This window comes from Mugil cephalus, chromosome 21 (assembly GCF_022458985.1).
Source record: "Mugil cephalus isolate CIBA_MC_2020 chromosome 21, CIBA_Mcephalus_1.1, whole genome shotgun sequence".
NCBI lineage: Eukaryota > Metazoa > Chordata > Actinopteri > Mugiliformes > Mugilidae > Mugil > Mugil cephalus.
In genome coordinates, this window is record NC_061790.1 from 14,376,336 (window position 1) to 14,396,782 (window position 20,447).

Consider the following 20,447-nt stretch of genomic DNA (forward strand, 5'->3'; position numbering starts at 1 on the left):
TTCATGTACTTTGAGGATTAAATAAATAAATAAATAAATAATTAAGAGGTCGTTTGAGGACCTTTCTGCCTTACCTGGCAAGTAAATCCGTCCCTGTGTTTACCGCAGAAGTCCTCTGCATAATCTTAGCTCAAAGACAACGCATTAATGCGGGATTTCGCTCTCGGTTTGGTAGATAATATGCAAGCACATTAGAGCATTTAACTATGCAAAAAGCTGCATAATTGCCATGGAGACGTACAGTAGCTGAGGGCGTCATCACTCGGCAGGTTGAAAGGGAGATAAAGCAGGAGTCAGGACACAGTGCTCCACAGTTCACCAAGCAGCTCCCCTCTCGTCTCTGACAGCGGGCGCTTGAGCTAAATTAGTGCTGTATAATTAACTAGACCAAATGGGCTTGCAGATGTTCCATAATCAATGGAACATCAATAGCTCAAGCTGAGTCCGGTGACCGTCCCTCTGTCTCTCTTTCTCTTTTATTTTCGCTGCCTCTTTTCTTTTGTCTACAAGTCATACTTCTCCCTCCTCCTTTCAGTCGGTGGAGCTGAGATGAATTTCACAGTCTGTTTGAAGCTGCCTTTCAGCCACGTGGATGAATGGGTACAGTGGCTGAGTTTCTGCATGCTGCTGATGCTGCCATTTCTCTCTCGGCGTTTCTGGAGCTGGCGGGCTGTCATACGTGTCTGCCGCCCGCCGCTCCCCGCCGCTCACGGCTTTCATGCTCCGATCTCGCTTGATTTGAGCCGGGCCCGCCGATGATGTATCTCACGGCGCTGCGGCATATAGGGAGAGCGCCACCAAAGCACCATCCATATAACATACCCTCAACAGGCACGCGCCGTTGCACTTTCAGGCTCACGCTTTGAATAATGTAAATAAATTTCCCACTTGTCAGCAACATGTCTAGCTAATGAAAATCCAGTCCAATCCTGTGTGTGCCATCAAAAAAATACATGCTTTAAAAAAAAACAAAAAAACAATTAGCTCAGTTGTTAACCTCCTACATTTCGTGACATTGCTTTTGCATGTGGATGAGGGTCCATGTCCTGAGTCAACATGCTACATGCTACAAACAGCAGTTTATTTTTCTTTCTTTAAAACAGTTCAGCCTGGCCTTGTGTAGCCTCCTCACTGAATTTTGGTCCTCGTTTGTTTTTTTTTTTTAGCTTGGACTTTTTAGTTGGTTCGCCACGGGTTTTGGTTTTGCACTTGAGTTCAGTTTGGGGTTTTCATGTGCGCTCTTGTTTTCCTCTGAAACGATGCTTGTCGATGTGCCTTTCTGTAGTTTTTCTTTTGACCTTTGTGTTTTTCCAGCTGTGATCATTTTTAACCTATGTCTCATTAACATACGGTATACAGTGTACAGTGTATAGCCATGACTTTCCTCTTGTCAGGCCATCTGTTGTGTTTCCTGTTGCCCAGTTGTTTCTGTCTATTTTCTCTTGTATACCTCGGTTTTGGATTTTTTTATTTTTTTTTTAAATCTTTTTTGGTTTATTCTTTTGTTTTAAGAGTTCCAGCTCTTAGATACGCTGCGCTGTCTGCGCTGAGACTGAGATGCACCTTCCCACAAATGCAACTACACAATGTGGCAACACAGATTTCAACTGCTGTGATTGGTCCAAAATGCATTTCCTTGTCCACGTCTCTCTCAAGAACAAAGCAGTCACCCTCCTACCGCCTGATACACATCTACTCATATGTACTTTCCCTTTTGTCTGCAGCAGAGATTTCAACGAGAGCAGGTTGCATCAAATAATAGCCATTATTTGATGTCATCAGAGTAGCCACTGGCTAGCATTTCAACAGCATCATTACAGAACGATCCAGACACACCAGTGACCGAGTAAACACTTGCAACAGTGTTGGCCACTCACGTAGGCACTGCTTAGATGTATTGCAGAAGTAAAAACCAAACTTTAGATAACAGGTCGGGCACAGCAAAAGGTAGCTACATTGCCTTCTGATAATTGCTGTTGACTTAGTAGTGCCAAGGCTTTATTCTTTATCTTTGTTTTTTTGTGTGTGATGTAATTGAACCTTAAGTTTGGAAAATGTAATCACAGATATGCGATTAAGAAACAGGGATCCATGACCGAATGAAATGTCATCACGTCCATTGTAACGGATATGAGAGCAGCAGCCTCAACCTCAAAACCTGGACAAACAAGTCAAAATATCTGCGTGGCCTACCGCACGACACCACGCTCCAGAAAGAGACCTAATAAAAGGCCTGGCTCGCATGATCTGCTGACTCGATTTTGCCCAAATTAGGCCAACATCCCACATGACTTCAGAGGCTTGGATTAAAAATACACGCGCATTGTAGTTTTTTCTCAGCAAGTATTCAAAGTTCATTAAGATCTCTTAAAATCTGGCTACAGCAGCAAGTTCTGGTCTTAATTAGTTCAAAAAATAGAGCAATTCTGCCCCAAGGCTTTATTAGCAGGGAATCAGATTGAGCTTTGATTAATCTGTGCGGTGGCAAAACTGAAGTAAAAGGCTGCAGTGTGCACGCCTCCAACAAAAAAGTGCTTTAAGACACAAGATTGCTGAAGTCTGAGGGTTAATTCACAAGAGAGAAAGACAGAAACCTCCTTAAGTGAGCACAGATTGAATTCACCCCTGCCTGGAAAAGATCTCTCCCTCCTCTTCTTCCTTTCTTTACTTTTTTTTTTTTTTTTTGCTGTCTGGCTTCTCTTTTACTCGCTTGCAATAATGCAATTCAGCAAGGTGACAATAATGTGGCTCACATGGAAATCTGCTGTCCATATGCAAAACACAGTCACTCAACTGAGGGGAAGACAAAGCTGATAAGATGGCAGGGATGAAAGGGAGCACGAGGTTTCTAATTTCAATTTTGCAACCCTTTCATAAATCATACACAGCGATTGTTATCTGTAAACCTGCCACTGCAGATGTTGTCCCTCCTCCACTTCCTCTCGTTGACCTGCTGCACACGTGTGGTGCCTCTCGGTGCCCACTCTCCCACTCTGTCCTTCGCTCTTCCCCAAAACATCGCAGGCACCGTGAATTTTCTTCCCCCTCCCCTCTTTTTCAGATCCAGACAGAGCAGGGGAGATGATAAGGGACGAGAATAAAGGAGAGGAGAGGTAGGGTAGACTTACACAGCCGCAGAGACACGGTGAGGAGGGCAGAGATAAACTTTGACTTTTAGCTCTTGAATGAATAATGTGAGACGAGAGAAAGGGAAGACAAAATAAAAGAACGGGGGGAGGGAGGGGAGGAAAAAACCCAGCTCCTTCTCGTTTAGGAGTTCTGTGATGTGAAGAGTGACCCGAAGCGATTCAGTTGCTCTCTTAGCAACAAGAAGATGTTTACATGTTTCATCCAGGCAACAGGATGAAAGTAAACAGGCAACGCACACAGGTGACACTGGCGGTTTTGAAACATCTGAACTGTGACAACAAAAGAGGAAGTTCACTTGAAAGCTAGCTCCAGAGCATGCCTGGACACATCTACTAAACAAATAGTTGTGGAGGAGGTTGCGTATAGGGAGCAGAGTTTAATAATCTACCATCTGTTTACAATGAAAAAACGACACGTAGCATCTATTTTTTAATGCAGTATATAAAGAATTACTTTGCAAGTTCTAATAATAATACAACTTTTTAACCTTTGTGGGGGAACAGAACAGCAACGCAAACAAGGCGGCATTCATTGGGAGGGTCACAAGTGCAATATCACACACTTTAAGTTAAATGCTCCACTGTGTGAAACTGTGAAACCCATGACATACAAAAGAAATACAACAGTAAAGGCACTACTGCAACGCACAGTCAACTGTGAAGGCGTCTGCTATCGATAACAGGGGGGCGGTTCAAATCTTCTCGCTTCTCTGGTGCATTTCATTGTCAAAGATATTAGATCTTTAGCTGCAGTACACGGAGAAGGTTTTGGACAAATGCTGCATTTTTTAACCTGGCTACACTACCACATCTTACATCATGTTGGGTATTGCAGTTTTGACATCTTTTCAGCATTTTATATTTGTAGTTTTTCCATGCTTTTGACGCCTGTTATGTATTTCAAACTCTGCCTTACTCTGTACAGCGTCCTTGGGTGTTTTGAAAGGTGCCTGTAAATAAAATGTGTCGTTATTATAAGAGTGCTATTAAATGCTATTGATGGTGCTGAGTTACAGCCTGTTTTGGCTGGAACACCTACCAACTGTGTTTGGCAGAATTAGCCGTAGCAAAACTGCTAGCTAGAAAATCTAATCAATTGGCTAGCTCATTTACTCATGTAATTTACTGTAGTATATATTGTACATTTCCTTAATGTTGGTATATTTGACTTGATATGGAGAGTCAGAGAAGTCACATGTACATGGTCACCCTGCTTCAACATGCTACTCTTGCTGTATCACAGTGATCAGAAAATACATTCAAGTAACCCGATTTGATGCACTTTCACTGAGGTATGGACCACATTGTCAGCAACCTCAGACTTTCATTCATTGACTTTGCCATCATGTACCGGGGGACAATTTCTCAATGTCAAATGATGTAAATCATATGTAAAGTGTGCGTAAAAACCCACACGAGCGTTGGGGCACGCGTGATGCATACGAGCCACCTGTCATTGTCAGTGGTGCGGCGCAGGGAAATTTTTTTGAGGAAACCAAGTGAGACAAAAACTCTATATGCTTTTTAGGAGGCGGCGGTGGGGGGGCAGAAAAGAGTACGGTGCAGCTTGTATGCTGCTATTTCATGTAACTTCAGCAGGCTTAGTGCCACCAGCAACTGCTCAGTGCACACATTAAAAGGTCAAAAACCTTTCTTCCTCTCTGTACCAAGTTCTAGTTTAGGCGTTGGCCTGCTGTCAGATTTTATCTTAAGCTGTTGCTGTAGACGTAATTTTGTAGAATAGTTTTTCAACTAAAGCCTCCAAATCTCCACCCTCCATCACTGCACTCGCTAATTCTGCTAAGGAAACTTGCTAACCTCACATTATTTCATTCTTCTTTTTCGCCAAGGGACGCGAGTTCTGTTTTATTTCACCACTCTTTCACTAGGTAACATTTAGAGGGGTGCTGCTTTATACAATGTAAAATGCTCAGTAATTAGAGAAGGAAAATAAGAAATAATGAAAAATAGCCAAAACTGTTAAAAGCTGCGTTTTTATGAAGCTACGGCTACAGATAAAAGAGGGGATGCATGACTTCCAGGAGAAAACATCATTGGTCATTTGTCGCTCCGCATTATGTGAGTTTATGTGTAAACTCCTGTGCAGATTTCTGGTTTAACTGGCCGCCCTTGCACAGAAGCAGTGAGATGGAGGCCCGGCAAGCGACATCATACATCAGCTCTCGTTATGTTTTCTTTTAAAGAATGGGCAGTTTGGGCAATACTGTCACTTGTTGGCTATTGGCCACCTCTTACTGCAGTGCAGTATATCACAACTGCATCAGCATAATGGTATCAAACATTTAGTTGTCTGTCTCTGTGATAAATATTAGAAGCAGAGGAACTGAAACCAAATAAATTTAAAACCGTGTCACCCCAGTGCTTCAGAAGACGTTCAAGGGGTGAATTATTCACCGAGGCTTCCTGATTAAAAAGTGATTAATCAATCCATCCAGCCTGGCCCAAATGGAAACACAATCTCAAATACTGCGGAGAGACATTAAGGTTGGTGGGAATATATGACAGCAGTCTCATTATAGAGGCTAGCCGCATGTAATCTTACTCTTTTTTCCCCCTTTCCTCTTTGTCTCCCCGTTTTACTTTCTTACTCTCTTTCTATTCTTGCTCCTCCAAATATGCAAAGGAGGCATTTCCTCGCCCGCTGTAATTAGCAGGAAATATGCAAAGCAGATCAAAAGTTGGAATTTAATAAGTTTCATATTCACAACAAATTAGCTTCTTATTGAGGCGTCTCCTCCCCCACTGCTACACAATTGCGAGCCCGCTCTTGTTTAATTGCTCATCCTCAAAGCTGACCTTGATATCATTAATTTATATGAAAGTCATCATTTTTTGATACACTCACAACCGGCCAGTGAGAAGCTTGGTTATAAAACTTGGGAGGTCATGAGTGGGTGCTTTGTATAAGGTTGGTGCTGTTGTGTAAGCATGGCAGTGATTGTGCTCTCTGAGCTCATTTAACCTCTGATATCTGCTCTACAAGAGGTCTAATGTCTGCAGCTCAGAATCATGCTTTCAGTGCGTCAGTCTCTGAAAACCCACATCTATTTATTAAACCCAGGTCTGCTGAGTAACAACCACACACATGCATACACATTTACGTAAGATGTCTGCTGTTTGCGTGTGCTTGTGCACGGTCGTGCTCCGTGAGTCTGCATGCACACGTGCATACATCTGCATTTAACTCTTTGACTGCTCATCATTATGAAAGCACACATCAGAGATATTTGTGGCTTCAAAGCATGAACTCTCAGGGGTGATGCATTAGCTTTAACTCATGAACATTATTGCTAATACGTTGAGAGGTCATGGGTTTTCGAACATTCAAGCAGCAAACATGGCTGACTGTTTTTTTCTGTTTGTTTTTTAAGGGTTACAGCACATATATCAAAGGAACGTGAAGTGTTTAAAATGTTCGTAGTGCCTTTTTATCTTAGCATGCCCCGGAGGATGACTGTAGAAAATGGCATCATGGATTGATGGCAGGAAATGCTGTGGTTATGATGATAATTACCCTTGGTGTGCATTGGTGGGTGGAAAAAACAAACAGACAGAGGCCAACATGCTAATTTTGCATCCAGCCACCGCGCTCCACACCGTCTTGCAGGCCTGCATCATTTAAAGATAGGTGCACCCCACTCGTGCTCATGCGTGCAAGCGGTCCCAAACTTCGTGGGTCTGAACTGGCAAAGAAGAATGCGTTGAACTCACTGCTCTGAAGGAGGGAGCAGCGGCTCATATCCTGCCTCTGCCTGTCTGAGTTGGAGGAATGAATCTGACACCGCTTCCAACGCAGGAGTCAATTATCATTCAAGCATTAAAGCCATCTTTAACTTGAGATGGTTGAATTCCAGTGATGAGCTGCGACAGACAGTACATATAATAAGCGAGAAGGTGATAATTACCGCGTCAGGCTAATGCAGTCACATTTTGAAGACTGGAAACAAGCCTCAGTTTGATCGTTGAAACATCTGCGTTCCGGCTTTGTGTCACCGTTGCAGTAATTTGTTGCTGAAGGTTGCACATACAGTGCATTCTCTGCATTTCTCTGAAATCACGGGACATCTTCGCCGTCTTATCAGTAGGAGAAAATCTCATCATGTGCCTTCTATCCTTTCTGAGCTCGGCTTGGTGTCTGGGCGCCTGGAGTGAAGTCAGCCCTCATCAGAAACAATCAAGGTGAGGTCCCTCTCCCCAGGCAAAGCCGAGCCACCAGCCACATGTTTCTCACTCACCGCCCTGCCTTGCATCATGTTCTGATGGTAGCCACAACAAGAGACAAGAGACGCAACACTGGAAAGGCAGCGGGCTGCAGGGCTTGGGGCTGAGGCAAAAGCTGCAAAACTTTGCATCAGGACATCAAGACTGGGCGTGTCAAAAAAAGTTCCACAAAGAAATCTAAATGATTGTGCACGGTCTGGTTAAAGGCCAAACATTTTGTGATTTCCTCTCGTGCTACATTTGTAGTTTTTTTTTCCTAATGGCCTACAGAATTATTGATCACCCCTGTTCTGCTGGCAAGAGTCAAGCAGCGAAATCATAGGTCTCTCCGCTGTGAGTTTGTATCCAGCTATGATGAATGGAAGTGCTCTGGTACTCCCCCATCAGGAGACAGGGTTTCCTGTGGCCCCGTCCATTAATGCATTATAAATGAGCCCACTAGCATCTTCCGAAAGCCATGTGAGGCATGTGAGACACCACAGACCAGTGCTTCCTGTCTTCCAGTAAGGAGCAGCCAGTACCACGTGACCTGGCCGGCAGGAAACCATGTGACACAGCAGTCCAGACCACCGGACTAAAGACTGACTGCATGCTTCAAAAGGAGCCACTGTAAAGGCATAAAACTTAAAGCTGCAACAATGTGCTATGTATATTTAAGTAATATTTTCATTTATATTTAATTTTCACCATTGTTTCTGGCCTAATGATCCAACAGAGACAGTAAAGATCCAGCCTGCATGAAATTTACATATAAAGTTTGTTCCTCAACAGTCCACCAGTCAGCAAATGTCGTGACAGGTAGATAAAACTCTTCTGAGTTTGAGTGGCACACTGTGATGCCCGACATCATTTGGCTCTCAGACCCATATCAAAGGCTTGAATTTGGGGGGATACTTTCTCCAGGTATTAAGCAGAAAGGAAAACTCCTGTCCTTTTCATCTGAGGCAAAGTTTCAGTGATACCGTGTTTGATGTCTGAGCCAAGAACTCTCAGCTAAAGCGCTGATGCACTTTGAAGTAGCTTGTTGTTCAGACGCAATTCCGAATTCATTTAATGTTCCGATAGTGTGTCACATGATTGGCCTGAGCATGAAAGCCGGAGATCTGTCAGGGCGGTTAAACCCTTGGCTCAATGCTATGTGCTACTATATGCTCTTTTTGATGCTTCACCCTGGCCCGCTCACAGCAATCTATGTTACATGCACGCTTCACGGATTGAGCATGCGCTGCATTAGGCAGGCTAGAAGAAAGATAGCCTGTGCTGTGATACGCTTCCATTGGTACAAAACCCCAGAGCATTCACAGGGGTTATGTGAACAGCGGCTGGCATGATATGCACACCACAAACACATATAAATACACACCTGCACACACACGCAAAGTTGCAATGGGAGAGTGGGAGCCACAGTGGAAACTCTGAGTCATGAGCGTCCTTTGCCATTCTGAACCTAAATCATTGTGGCATTGAGTCACTACAGGGCTTCCTGTGTAATCATTTGTACAGTATGTCTCAGAGTGTGAGCACGGAGGAACTCAACCTATAGTCTGAGCTCCGTTCCTTTAAAAATGCGCATGGTTTTATCTCATGTGCATGTGCAACCGATGTTATTTGCAGTTTTCTACGCGTGTGTGCAACGAGATCGCACTCTAATGTAAAAGTCCTGCGTTAAATCTTAGCTTTATGAAGGCTGCGGCATTCAGCATTTGTTTCAAATAACCGAGGGAGCGTGTTTTCATTTTGAAGGCTGTGGTTTCGAGTACTATTGAATTGTATTGTGTTGTACTGACACATGTTTCTTTTGTTTTGACAACTTTAGTCAGTGGGCTAGGTTAAATAACAGAAACACTTACACGTTTAATGCAATCCAGCATAACAGCACCACAAACTACATGCTCCAAAAATGATCACCCAGTTGATATGCCGCTTTTCTGCCGCGGTTTTAACATAAACTGAACATTATGACAGTCACGAAGGGGGGCTACAAAGTGGGACTGTTAGATTATAATGCATTTGTTTTCAACTTGTGTACCTAATGAACTCGAGTGGGTGTATGTGTGAACACATGAGATCAGCCACAGGAGGAAACCCCTTTTATGAAAGCAGTGGAAAAAAAAAGTACACCGGTACTTGTAAATGAGAGAAGAGAAGAGAAGAGAAGAGAAGAGAAGAGAAGAGAAGAGAAGAGAAGAGAAGAGAAGAGAAGAGAAGAGAAGAGAAGAGAAGAGAAGAGAAGAGAAGAGAAGAGAAGAGAAGAGAAGCTAACCTGTATTCTTAAGTGCAGACACAGTCCAAACACGTGTCTGGTGGGCAGCTAGTCTTACACATCAAGGGTGTAGGCAGTTAAGGATGCTGCAAATAGCAACACAGAGGGGGGATTTTTTTATTTTTTTATTTCTCTCTTATTATCCGTCTTACGCATCATTTTTTGCACTCACCTTTCACGTCTCGAAACACGCTCATCTCCATCCCACGCCAAAAACTTTCCTTCGTCTTACAGTTTTGGCCCCCGAGCTTCAATGCATTCTGCTGCTGCATAATAGGGTTGACATGTCAACATGACTCTGGTCAGCAATCACACACTTTCCATGGAGATAATGAGGGCTTTTAACATTCCTGTTGCACCAACAAGATTGTGCAAATGCATGCATGAACAAACACACACACACACACACAGAGTTAAGGGGATATGCTGAGGTCACACTGACCTGTAGCAGCCCTGAGATGTGTTTGTGGTTACAGTGGCTTGATAAGCCGGATGCCTACACGAAAATGACTGCATTGTACATTTAGCTTTGGCTTCCTTGTCGTGATCTGCTTCAGCGCGATGCTATCACACAGCGCTTGGCAGCCGGCAAGCGTTCGCGCTAACATGCTTGCCACAGAATTTAAAGATAGCATTTATAAACCATCCAGATATATAGCAGTTCGTGGAGATGAGAAAAAAGGCTGTTGGATCATGCAGAATGAATGGAAATTCTGGGCCAGAATTGTGTTTCTGGGGTTCACATTGTGACTCTTCTCAGTAATTTTATGCAATCATAGAAGATTATGTGGAGACCAAACATCTGACTGAGACCACTGGAAATTTTTTAGGCATCATGATTGCCAGTTTTTGATCAGATGTCATGTCAGCCGCAGTTGGGGCCCGGATTGATTCGAAAAATCTGTAGGAGTGATTATGAGACAGGAAGGTGGGAGGCTTTGAAACTGAAACCAGCCCAAATGGAATCAGATGCATGTTCAGCCAACCGCCATCAACCTACTGCTGGCTGCCTGAAAGCTTCTGACCTTTGACAATTAGAAGGATATGGAAATTGTTGCTTAATGGGTTTTGAAGTGTGCCTGTGAATATACACACACAGGTCCTTAGGCAAACACAAATTATCAGTAAAAAAAAAAAACAAACAAAAAAAAACACTCAAATGTGGTGCAATACCAAGGTACCTACGGGCACTAATTCAGTTTCAGTCAGTGTGGCACAGTGGTAGAAGTTTAGCTGATGACCCGCTTTCTAACAGACATGATCCACGAGAGAGTGAGAACAGGTAACTGAACATTTTGACTTTCCCCTTCTCCAGGCGAGCAGACCACGAGGAATGAAGTGGCTGGCTGCCTCACATGACTCATCCCCATTGATGAGCTTAACAGCCATCAATTCCACTCTAGGGAGCGGGGCCCAGTACTCTCCCCCACCCGCCGCACTTCTGCCTGGGGTAGGCTTCCTCCACTCTCCCCACTCTCCCAGCAGAAGCCCTGGAGCTTAAATTAGAGCGCTGGCAGCGGGCCATGTGTGAGAGGAGCAGTGAGCAGGCAGCAGCCATTCATTCCTCTGGAAGTCAGACTCATTGTAACACAGAGGCAGAATGGGCCCTTTTGCTTTTTCCACAATGGAGCTAAACTACTCTTCTTCAGCAGAAAGGTTCCATTACAGTTTGAGGAAAAAATGCTGTCCGAACGCAACTCAACACGACTGACACATTAGCTAGTGGTTTGTCACATGGAATCTGTTGCCATGTCAACTGTTTCTGGCATTTAATCCTATGAAAATAGTGACCTACTTCATTAAAATGTACCAAATGCATATCTTTTTTCCTCATTTGAAACACTGGAAATGCAGAATTGCAAAAGACAGAGAATTTGAGACTTGCACATACATTTACAGAAATCCCTCATCTACATGTATATACACGCAGTCTGTCTAGGGCATTATGTAAACAAGCTATGCAGGGGTTGCGCAAACAGATTGGAAGCAAAGATGTAAAACGCAAAAACAACGTTCTTGATTTAAATCTGCGGAGATAATTTGTTTTTGTTTAGTTTTTTTTTTATCATCCTCTCCGCAGACATAAAGTATCTAAATACATTTTTCAGATTTCAGAATTACTGGATAAATGAGTTATACAAATGGATAATGGGGGACATCCAAAAAATGGTTAAAAACTACTACAACTCCATCCATTCAAAATTAAGACCTATCAAAGTCCAACTGGTTAAAAACAGTGAAAAAAACGAGTAGTCACTAACCATTAAGGATCCAGACTGCTAAAATGTTAAATGTTAAATTGGTGCTAAAGGAAAGTATAAACTAAACTAAACTAAAAGTAATACTACGCTAAGCTATGACAAGCTAGGCTAAACTAAAAGGAGACTTAACTAAACTGAAACTAGAATTAAACTAAGCTGGGGTAAGCTAAACTAAACAAATCTAAGCTAAACTAATGTAATCTAAAATAAACTAAACTAAGCTAAATGGAGTTTGACAAAATTTAACTAATAGTAAAAATAAACTAAACTAATTTAACCTAAAAAGAAAGGAATCCCAAGATGAACTGAACTAAGCTTAAGTATGCTCCTGCTTACATGATGTTCCACAGTATTTAAAGTATTTTCTCAAGTAGCCTAACCTAATTAGTTAGCATTAATTAGCCCATACATTATACTGATTATTTCCTTGTCCAATTTGGATTTCCAGAATAAAGTGGCCCTGATCAATATTCATAAGTAATCCGTAATGCACGCTGATTCGGGGGATATTGTTAATATTTTATGTGCTCACATTAATGTTTCTGTTTTGGAGCTGGCGTCTCCAATATGTCATCTCCATGGCAACATTACCCACACATCGTGTATGAAAAATATTTCAGGGGTCGCGTCGAGAGTGTCACAGCAGTACTCTGCCATGTTTACTATCTTTGATCAGCTGAAACCGATACAAACGTGAAAGACTTATTACACCGACATCTGGGATCCGCCGCTTCATAACATGTGATATTTCCTTTCAGTCCAGTACCTTTGTTTTGTGTGCCTCCAAAGTGTGATGTTATCACTGCCTGTGAAGATTGCTTTTTGGTTCGCTCTGTCATTTCTTTGACAGTTATTACGTCTGTAGTGAGACGGGTCACCTCAACATATTGCACAGGTTGTTGAAAGCCATCTGTTACATTTCATATAATGTAGTAGCCTGCTGGCAGCCGTGGCACATTTCAGCGCAATAACACACCATATCCAAACTACATCCACAAAGTCATTTACAGAGCGACGTGTGTGGCAGGTTAGATAATGTGCGGTGTTGTAGCTGTGCGATATCTGACGGGGACCTCGCTGCACACACAGTGGAGCACGAATCAGAGCGTGATGTTAAAGGTGCCCGTTCATGTCTGCAAGCTTTTGCGGCTTTTGAAGTAGTTTAAATGTGTAAGAATCTCATTGCATCGACCTTAGCAACATGATCATTTTCATCTGTAGTAGCCTCAATGCAGTTGCTGGAGTCCTGGTTATCATTACGATCCTTATTAACATAGTTTGTCATTGTAAATGGTCAGGGGTGGGTACAGCTCTTATCCTAGATTAAATGGAAAGCAATTTGTCTTAAAAGCACGTCCTTACACAATACTGGACATTTTCCAAATAGCACAGATGAAGTAATTCGGAGAAAACGGAGGATCATCTAGGGTGAGGATGTGACTCCTGTCTGTTTATTCTGATGGAGAGCACGATAAAGATAATAGTTTTCTTTCCTGGAGTGCTCACGTTGGAACTTTGTTAACCACATGACTACATCCACCTAAGGACAAATGGCCCATATTCACAATTTCCAGTGTTTTTTTTTTCTCACCCTGTTATTTTCCAACAAAGATTGTACATGCATCTTGCGCTTTCAGTTATGTTCCATCAGTGCTGATTTGCAGGTCATTTCTCAGCAGGAAATGGACAGAATTTTCCAAGGGTGCAATAATTACATCATGCTTGTGCTATTTGCATCTGTGTGTGGTTTTGTGCATCGCATGTGCGAGCGCATGCCGGTGAAAGGAAAGGAAAGGAGGGGTAATTAGATTTGAGAGAAAATGAAATCAAATGGAAATGCATCTGAGGGCGAATAACTTGGGAGGGAGGTGTTTACAGTTGTTGCCTTCGAGCACGGGAGTTCGGGGGAAGCGGTAGTCACGACCTCGTAAGTGAGGATTTCCAGCGAGGGCTGAGTTCGCGGGGCTGTGACAAGTTTGCAGATGGAATGGTAGATGCGGATGGCAAGTTAAAATATTGATATTCCCCATTGGCCCTCATCCTTTCATTATGCCTTTTGCATTTCCAACATTAAGTTTCCCGGTCGTTAGCTTGCTAAGCCTCAGTGGTTTCTAGATGGCAACAGTTGCCTAGCAGCAGTGTTCTCACGACTCCCATACTACCACTTGAACACCGAGCATTTTGTGTGCACGATCTCCCATGTTGTACCAGGAGCTTATGAAGCTTCCATTCAAAAGCAGCGAGAGTATCATCTTTCCTGTGTGTGTGTGTGTGTGTGTGTGTGTGTGTGTGTGTGTGTGTGTCTGTGTGTGTGTGTGTGCTTGTTGCATGAACACTGTGTTTATTGACGAACACAACACAGGTGACCTCTTGACGGAAGGGGCTGCTACGTGACTACTTTAAAACAGGGAAGGGATCAGGTGGGAGTGCAACTAGGCAAAACTTCCTCTTTCCCTTTTATTTGCATGCACACACACACGTCTGTGAGGTCAGCATTAACGCACATCTCACCCCAGTCAGCAGAAAGCGAGCGCTAAGGCGCTGCGCTGAGAAACGGGCTGATGAGCTGTTCTCATCCTCAGTCTTATCTCCTCATCTGTGCTCCGCTTGCAGAGGTGTTCTACCAAAGGGGCTGCCCTGCATAGAAAAGGAAAAAACACCAGAGATACGCTCAAAAACAAAAAAAAACAGTGTTTCAGAAGTCTGATAAGGCTGCACCCACCCGTCCACAACCTCATCCTTTAACGAGGTACCACATCAGATATTTACAATGGGAGGTTGTGAAAGGTCGTGGAATCGTTGTCTGAGCCACCATCAGAGGGTTTTCCAACCTTTTCACACCACTGAGACGTGGGAACCCTTCTTATCGTTGATTTCAGGAGAGAGTAAGAAGACCAGCCATCGCAAATGTGTTGGCCCATAGGCTGTTGTTTGAGCTGTTTAGCTGGCATGCTAAATAGACCGACCCATGCCCAGCGCTGATTGCTACAGGCACGGTTTGTTTGACATGCCAGCCTCCGTTAGCCAGACAAGGCAGAAAAAAAAGATCATTACTGCCACAGCTAATGCCGCTAATTTTGCTTACTGTGACAGTAATCACGGGTCCTTTCCTCCACTCTTTCTCGTTCTCCCTCCATCCACCTTACTCGTTTGCCTCTGTCAGTGTCGAGGCTACAGTATTTCGCCTGAAGGAGAGGCCTTCAGAGACGACGCTCTGTTATTATCTTAAGCGCTGTACATCCCCAGTATGAGAATGCTTGTCATATTCAAAGCAGCGTGGCAAACAGCCCACACAAGATTTTCTTGAAATTGCTACAGACGGCAGGCATTCCCTTTGTGGCTCTCATCATTTAAAAGTTCATGTTTTTTTTATCTAAATGATGCATGCACTTCTTATCTGATAAATCTGCTGCCCCCAGTCTAGCGTCTGGCCTAGATTCAAGAGTTACAGCGACAACTTCCCCTTCCATATTTCACAGTACAATAAGGAGCTTCTGTCTATTTTGATTTTTTCTTAAAGGTAATGTCTAGGGTAAACAAGGAGAGAGCTTTGTTTGTTTGAATTGATTGCCATGCAGCACTTATCCCTGCTGTCTCCAACTTCCACAAGGGGCTGTTTGACACCCACTGAATAATGAGTGGGATTTCAAAGCAGCCTTCTACTGTATGCGCCTGTGCGCACCTGGGAGCGTGCGTGGCAGCTACAAACACTCCCTGTCACACGAGACGCAGACCTGCTACAGGCAGGAAGTTTGAGCTGAAGTGACGAAGTGCTGCGGCGAGTGATGTCCTCTCCGGCACCTCATCAGTTCACCTCCACCTCGGAGTCTGCCGCTGCTCTCGCGTGCTGCGCGGCGTTCCAGCTGTCTGATTGTTCTGCTCGGCAATGGCGTGAAAATAATTGCACGGGCGGTTATTATTCCCCCCTAAAATTGAAAAAAAAAAAAGAAAAGAAGAAGAACAGTAGCAGCTGCCTCACCCAAATAGATTTCATTTGTATGGATTTCATTTTTAATGTTGCGTGGTCTGAAAGCTGCTTCAGAGGCTGTTCCGCCCCATCAGGGGAAAAACATGGAAGAAACGCTGTTGCATATAAAATGAATACAGCATAATGAAGCGGTAATTCACTTTACATGATTGAAGTGGCAGCAAGCCGACTGTAATCATGCCATGATGGAGTTGCGTTACTCCATCGTGATGCATGGTATAGCAAAGGGAAAGTGAATCATGACTCCTCGCCATAATTTTCCTTTCTAAGCAGGCATGAAATGTACCTTTTGGCACAAAATCGCTCATAAACTGAGCGGAGTGTTCTTTCCCAGGAGATTAGAGCATGGGGTCCCTTATGCATATTTCACTGTGTGTTTGTGCACTCGTTGTGGTTTGTGTTTATGTTTGCAGTCCCGTACAATATTCCCCGGAGGATGGAGACTGGTTGCCATGGCAGCAGCTTGAATGTTGCGTGAATTGCAGTGATACGTGCGTGCGAGGGCTCGTGTATGTGTTCTCATGCAGAGGCCAGACAAGGACAGCGGGCTCTCGTCATTTCGTAGCTCATCACTGAGACTCTGATTCACTGAAGGAGACCAGTTTTTAGTGACCTTCCGCAATGTGACTATCCCTGTGGTGTCACAGAAATCCAGTCACATTAGACACACCAGCTGCCTGCATAGTAAGATATTGCTTTTCATTTATGAAAGACGCTCGGCTACCATTCATGCCTCCTCGTGCACCATCGGAAAGACTTACACTGATACTACTTGGATCAGTTCTCTAAATACCGATACAAGCATGTCTCAAAGGACCCTATGTCGTCACTGTATCCATGTCAGAGTCTTTAGTACACGTTGTACAGAGAGCGGACACGTGTACAAAGTCTTTTTGGACCTGACACCGGGTTTTACGATGTTTTAAAGCTTATTAAAAGTATTTTTATTGTGTCATTTTGTCCATGTCCTACAGGAGGAAAGAATTCGCGACAATATGACAGTACAGTGGCCACCAGTGTCCCAGTTATGAGGCATATCCCCCTAGTGATCATATCCAGGAATGTGGCATTTATAGTGTATGAAACACATGGGAATCTGATTATTCTTATCCCTGTGTACATAATAGGCAGTTGTTCATTGTTTATGTGTGCTGTTTGCACAGGCACCTGTCATGCTTACAACACAAACTGGCGATGAAGTCATGAAAAATACATGAATTTGAAACCACTTACCTGAATTTGACGCCAACTTTTGCAGTGGCTCGTGCGTGGTTTATGCTTGTGCGTCCATTTGATGCTGTAGCTATGGCGACAGCCCCAGACCCTGCACAGACCCTATTGCCGTAGCCTAAAGTCCACCTCCCCGGGATTGCAACTATGCACCATGGCACCATGGAGACTGCAAGAGCTGTGATTGGTCCATTCTGTGCTAGCGTGTTTCTGCTTTAGTGTTTCAGGCTGGGTCTCCATATCCGCAATTTTTGAAATGATTGTGTTGGACCAATAATGAAGGAAGGAACACGTCAAGGAAAGGTAAGGTAACGGAGATTTGTATGACTTGTCCTCGCTGAAATTTCTGCGCAGGTTTCAGACGCCATTGTTGAAAGTGAAGCAGTAAGTAGAAACAAAAAATAACCTGACCGGTAAAAACGACACAGCGCTGACTAACGTTTGGGTGGCGTTTTAACGGGGCGACCCAGACTGATGACTGCACAAGTATAAATGGCTATAAATGACTGCGTAGGTTACGGCGTCTAGTTTCCTGCTTTGGCGTGAGTCTTGAATGTACTTTCACCAAATCTTTCATTAGCTATATAAAAAAGGGTTTGTTCATCGTACCAGAAATGAGACATTCTCATTGTCGCAATTGTTGTGTTTCTCTTAGGTTGCTTCTCTAAGCTCAGGTCTATGTTGTACAGTAAGTTGACAGTTTTGGGATACTCCAGATAGCATACTGATGTTTCTGAAAACGAGGTTATGGGTTATCCAGTTCTGATATTGGGATATGATGTTTACATGTACAAACACACAAAAACACTTGAAAGACCAGATCCTAACCAGGAAAGTCCACGTCATAGACAGTTTCAACTTTAAGCTGAGAAAAAAACTTAATTACAGAAGCCTCGAATTTTTCAGAAGTACTCAACAAATGTATGTGTCTGGAATTTGGTTTATGGTAATTTTGTTTCTACATTCCCATATAGATTGTGTTTCCTGACTGGTAATCCAACCTTGCCCAACATTATCTCTGCCTGAAGATCGTTTATGTTTCATTCATGTGTTTTTAAGCCTGTTACATTTTTCTTTCAGCTGTGAGCTGCTGGTCTTCGGACTGTGTGAAGAAACTTGAGAATCAAACTCAACACAGAAACCACCCTCTTTGCTCTGAGGCAATGGTGATAACCACTGAGCTGCCAGGTGTTTATTTGTAGTTTTCAGCGGTTTATTTGTAGTCTTCTAAGTATTATCTATCTTTTAACACCACCATAGATCAAATATCCCTTTTACCTTATTACCATCCAGATTCAGTCCATGCTTACAAAGTGCATGTAAACGCTGCCAATAGCACAGTGCGAACATTAGACTGTAATCCGATTTGAATGCCTCTTTAACACAGCCTTAATACTGCACCCTGAACCTACTTTCTTCACCGAGCTTGGGCAGTATGCGGCGTGGCTGCCCTGCAAGCGTCGGAAAGCTGTCACTGACTCATCACCAGCAAAATGCAGTATAATGTTGGCGTCTCCGCCTTGCATTTCCAAAAATGTCAAGAGTTTTTGAGTTTTAATAAATCTGCCTGTTTTCCCTGTATCACCCTAGGCAGTTCCACGCAGGTGCAGCCGTGCCAGGAAATATTTTCTACACCGGAGAGACAATATCTGCTGTCAGACAGAGCACAGGGGGAAAACTCAAATCAAGGCCCTGCCGATGATGTGTTTGCTAGGATTTTCTTCCCTTTTCCTGGCAGTTTTGACATGTCGTGCTCAATGCTTTAATGTGCCTGTCATTTTAAAATATACATACCGCATGTTGTAATAATAGCCTTGTGTCTTTCAGACTGTCAGCAATTTTGCTTGAAGGCACTTCGCAGCCACACTATTGCCATCTAAAGCTACGAACTGTCACATAAATGAGATGCAGGGGAGGCGGCGAAATGCCTTTTTTCTCTGCAGCGAGCCATTTGGAAGGCTTAAGCTGCTAAAGCTGTGTGATTTCACTTGAGGAGCTCTAATGTATGACTATTATTAACCTCTCCACTTATGAGCGAGTGAGTCACCCTGTCCAGTGACAGAGCTGCCACAAGTCCTCACTCAGCTGTCTGACTTCATGAAGGAGGGATCCAAGCCAGTGACGCCAATCCTGTCTCCCCCTCAAGCCAAGATCCTTCCTCTCCAAATAGAGGAGGCCTTGCCTGTGTGACCTGCCACTCAGAGCAGCTCACGCTTCCTGCTGCCTCGAAGAGGAAAGCGGAAAAATGTCTCACCGAAAAAATAAATAAATAAAAAACAACTCACTGCGTGCAGTACATTCTGAATTCGTCGGTACGGAACATTTTTGTTTTGGTTTGACTGTTGCAGCAGCAAATGAACTGGTGGTCAGAAGTCAGCAGGTTGAAATAAGGTCAACGGAAGTGCCAGTGTTTATTTGATCTACTGAATTGTCCCCTTGGGTCTGTTCTGCTGCTGACTGGATGTTTTTTTCAAGCAATGTATTCATTAATAAGCACTCGTGCACTTCCTGCAGTGCCTTAACTAGGCAAAAAGTGTGTGACAGTGAAGTTATTAGGAAGGTTCCAAAGCTTTGTAGCTCCAGTGTATGAAATATTTTTGTGAGAGTACTTTTCTGACCCACTTTGATCAGTTTGGATGGGTTACTTTGACATCCAGCTTTCTTTAAGGAAGCCTGATTTGAGATTATCTTTTGTAGATACGTGACATGTACTGCATTGGGCAATACCGAGCTGTAAGTGTCTTCATTGTGCCTGTTAGGGTTAGGGTTAGGGTTGCAAATGCATCCATGGGAATGGAACGAAAATTGGCACTTTTAAACTTTTAAAATATACAGTAATACTATGAATTTTCACAATTACCACTGAGAACTCTCCCATTGTATCACATGTCAGTTGAACTGGTAGATTTGATTACAAATTAAAAAAGCAGCTTGCAGCTGTAATTGTGCCACTTTTTCCTCTGATTGCAATTGTTCTGTGGCACGCTGCTGAATCATATCACGAGCGAAATGATTGTCTACCCCACTTCTTCATTCCTTCCCTTCCTCTCCAGGCTAAAAATTGGAATAAGATCACTTAGAGCCATTGTAGGTGGAACGTGGCACACAATCTACAATCTACAAAATGGCTTGCAGTGGTCGCACCATATCAACACGTTCACTATGGGTCATAAAATAACAGGCATCTGATTGATTGATAAGTTTCCCACTGCTGCGTCACACCGCTGTTTTTGCATTTTAACACTGCCTGACACTTCTTCCTTACCTTTCACATCACTCCATCTCTCACCACATTCTCCCACTGCGTCCTTTCC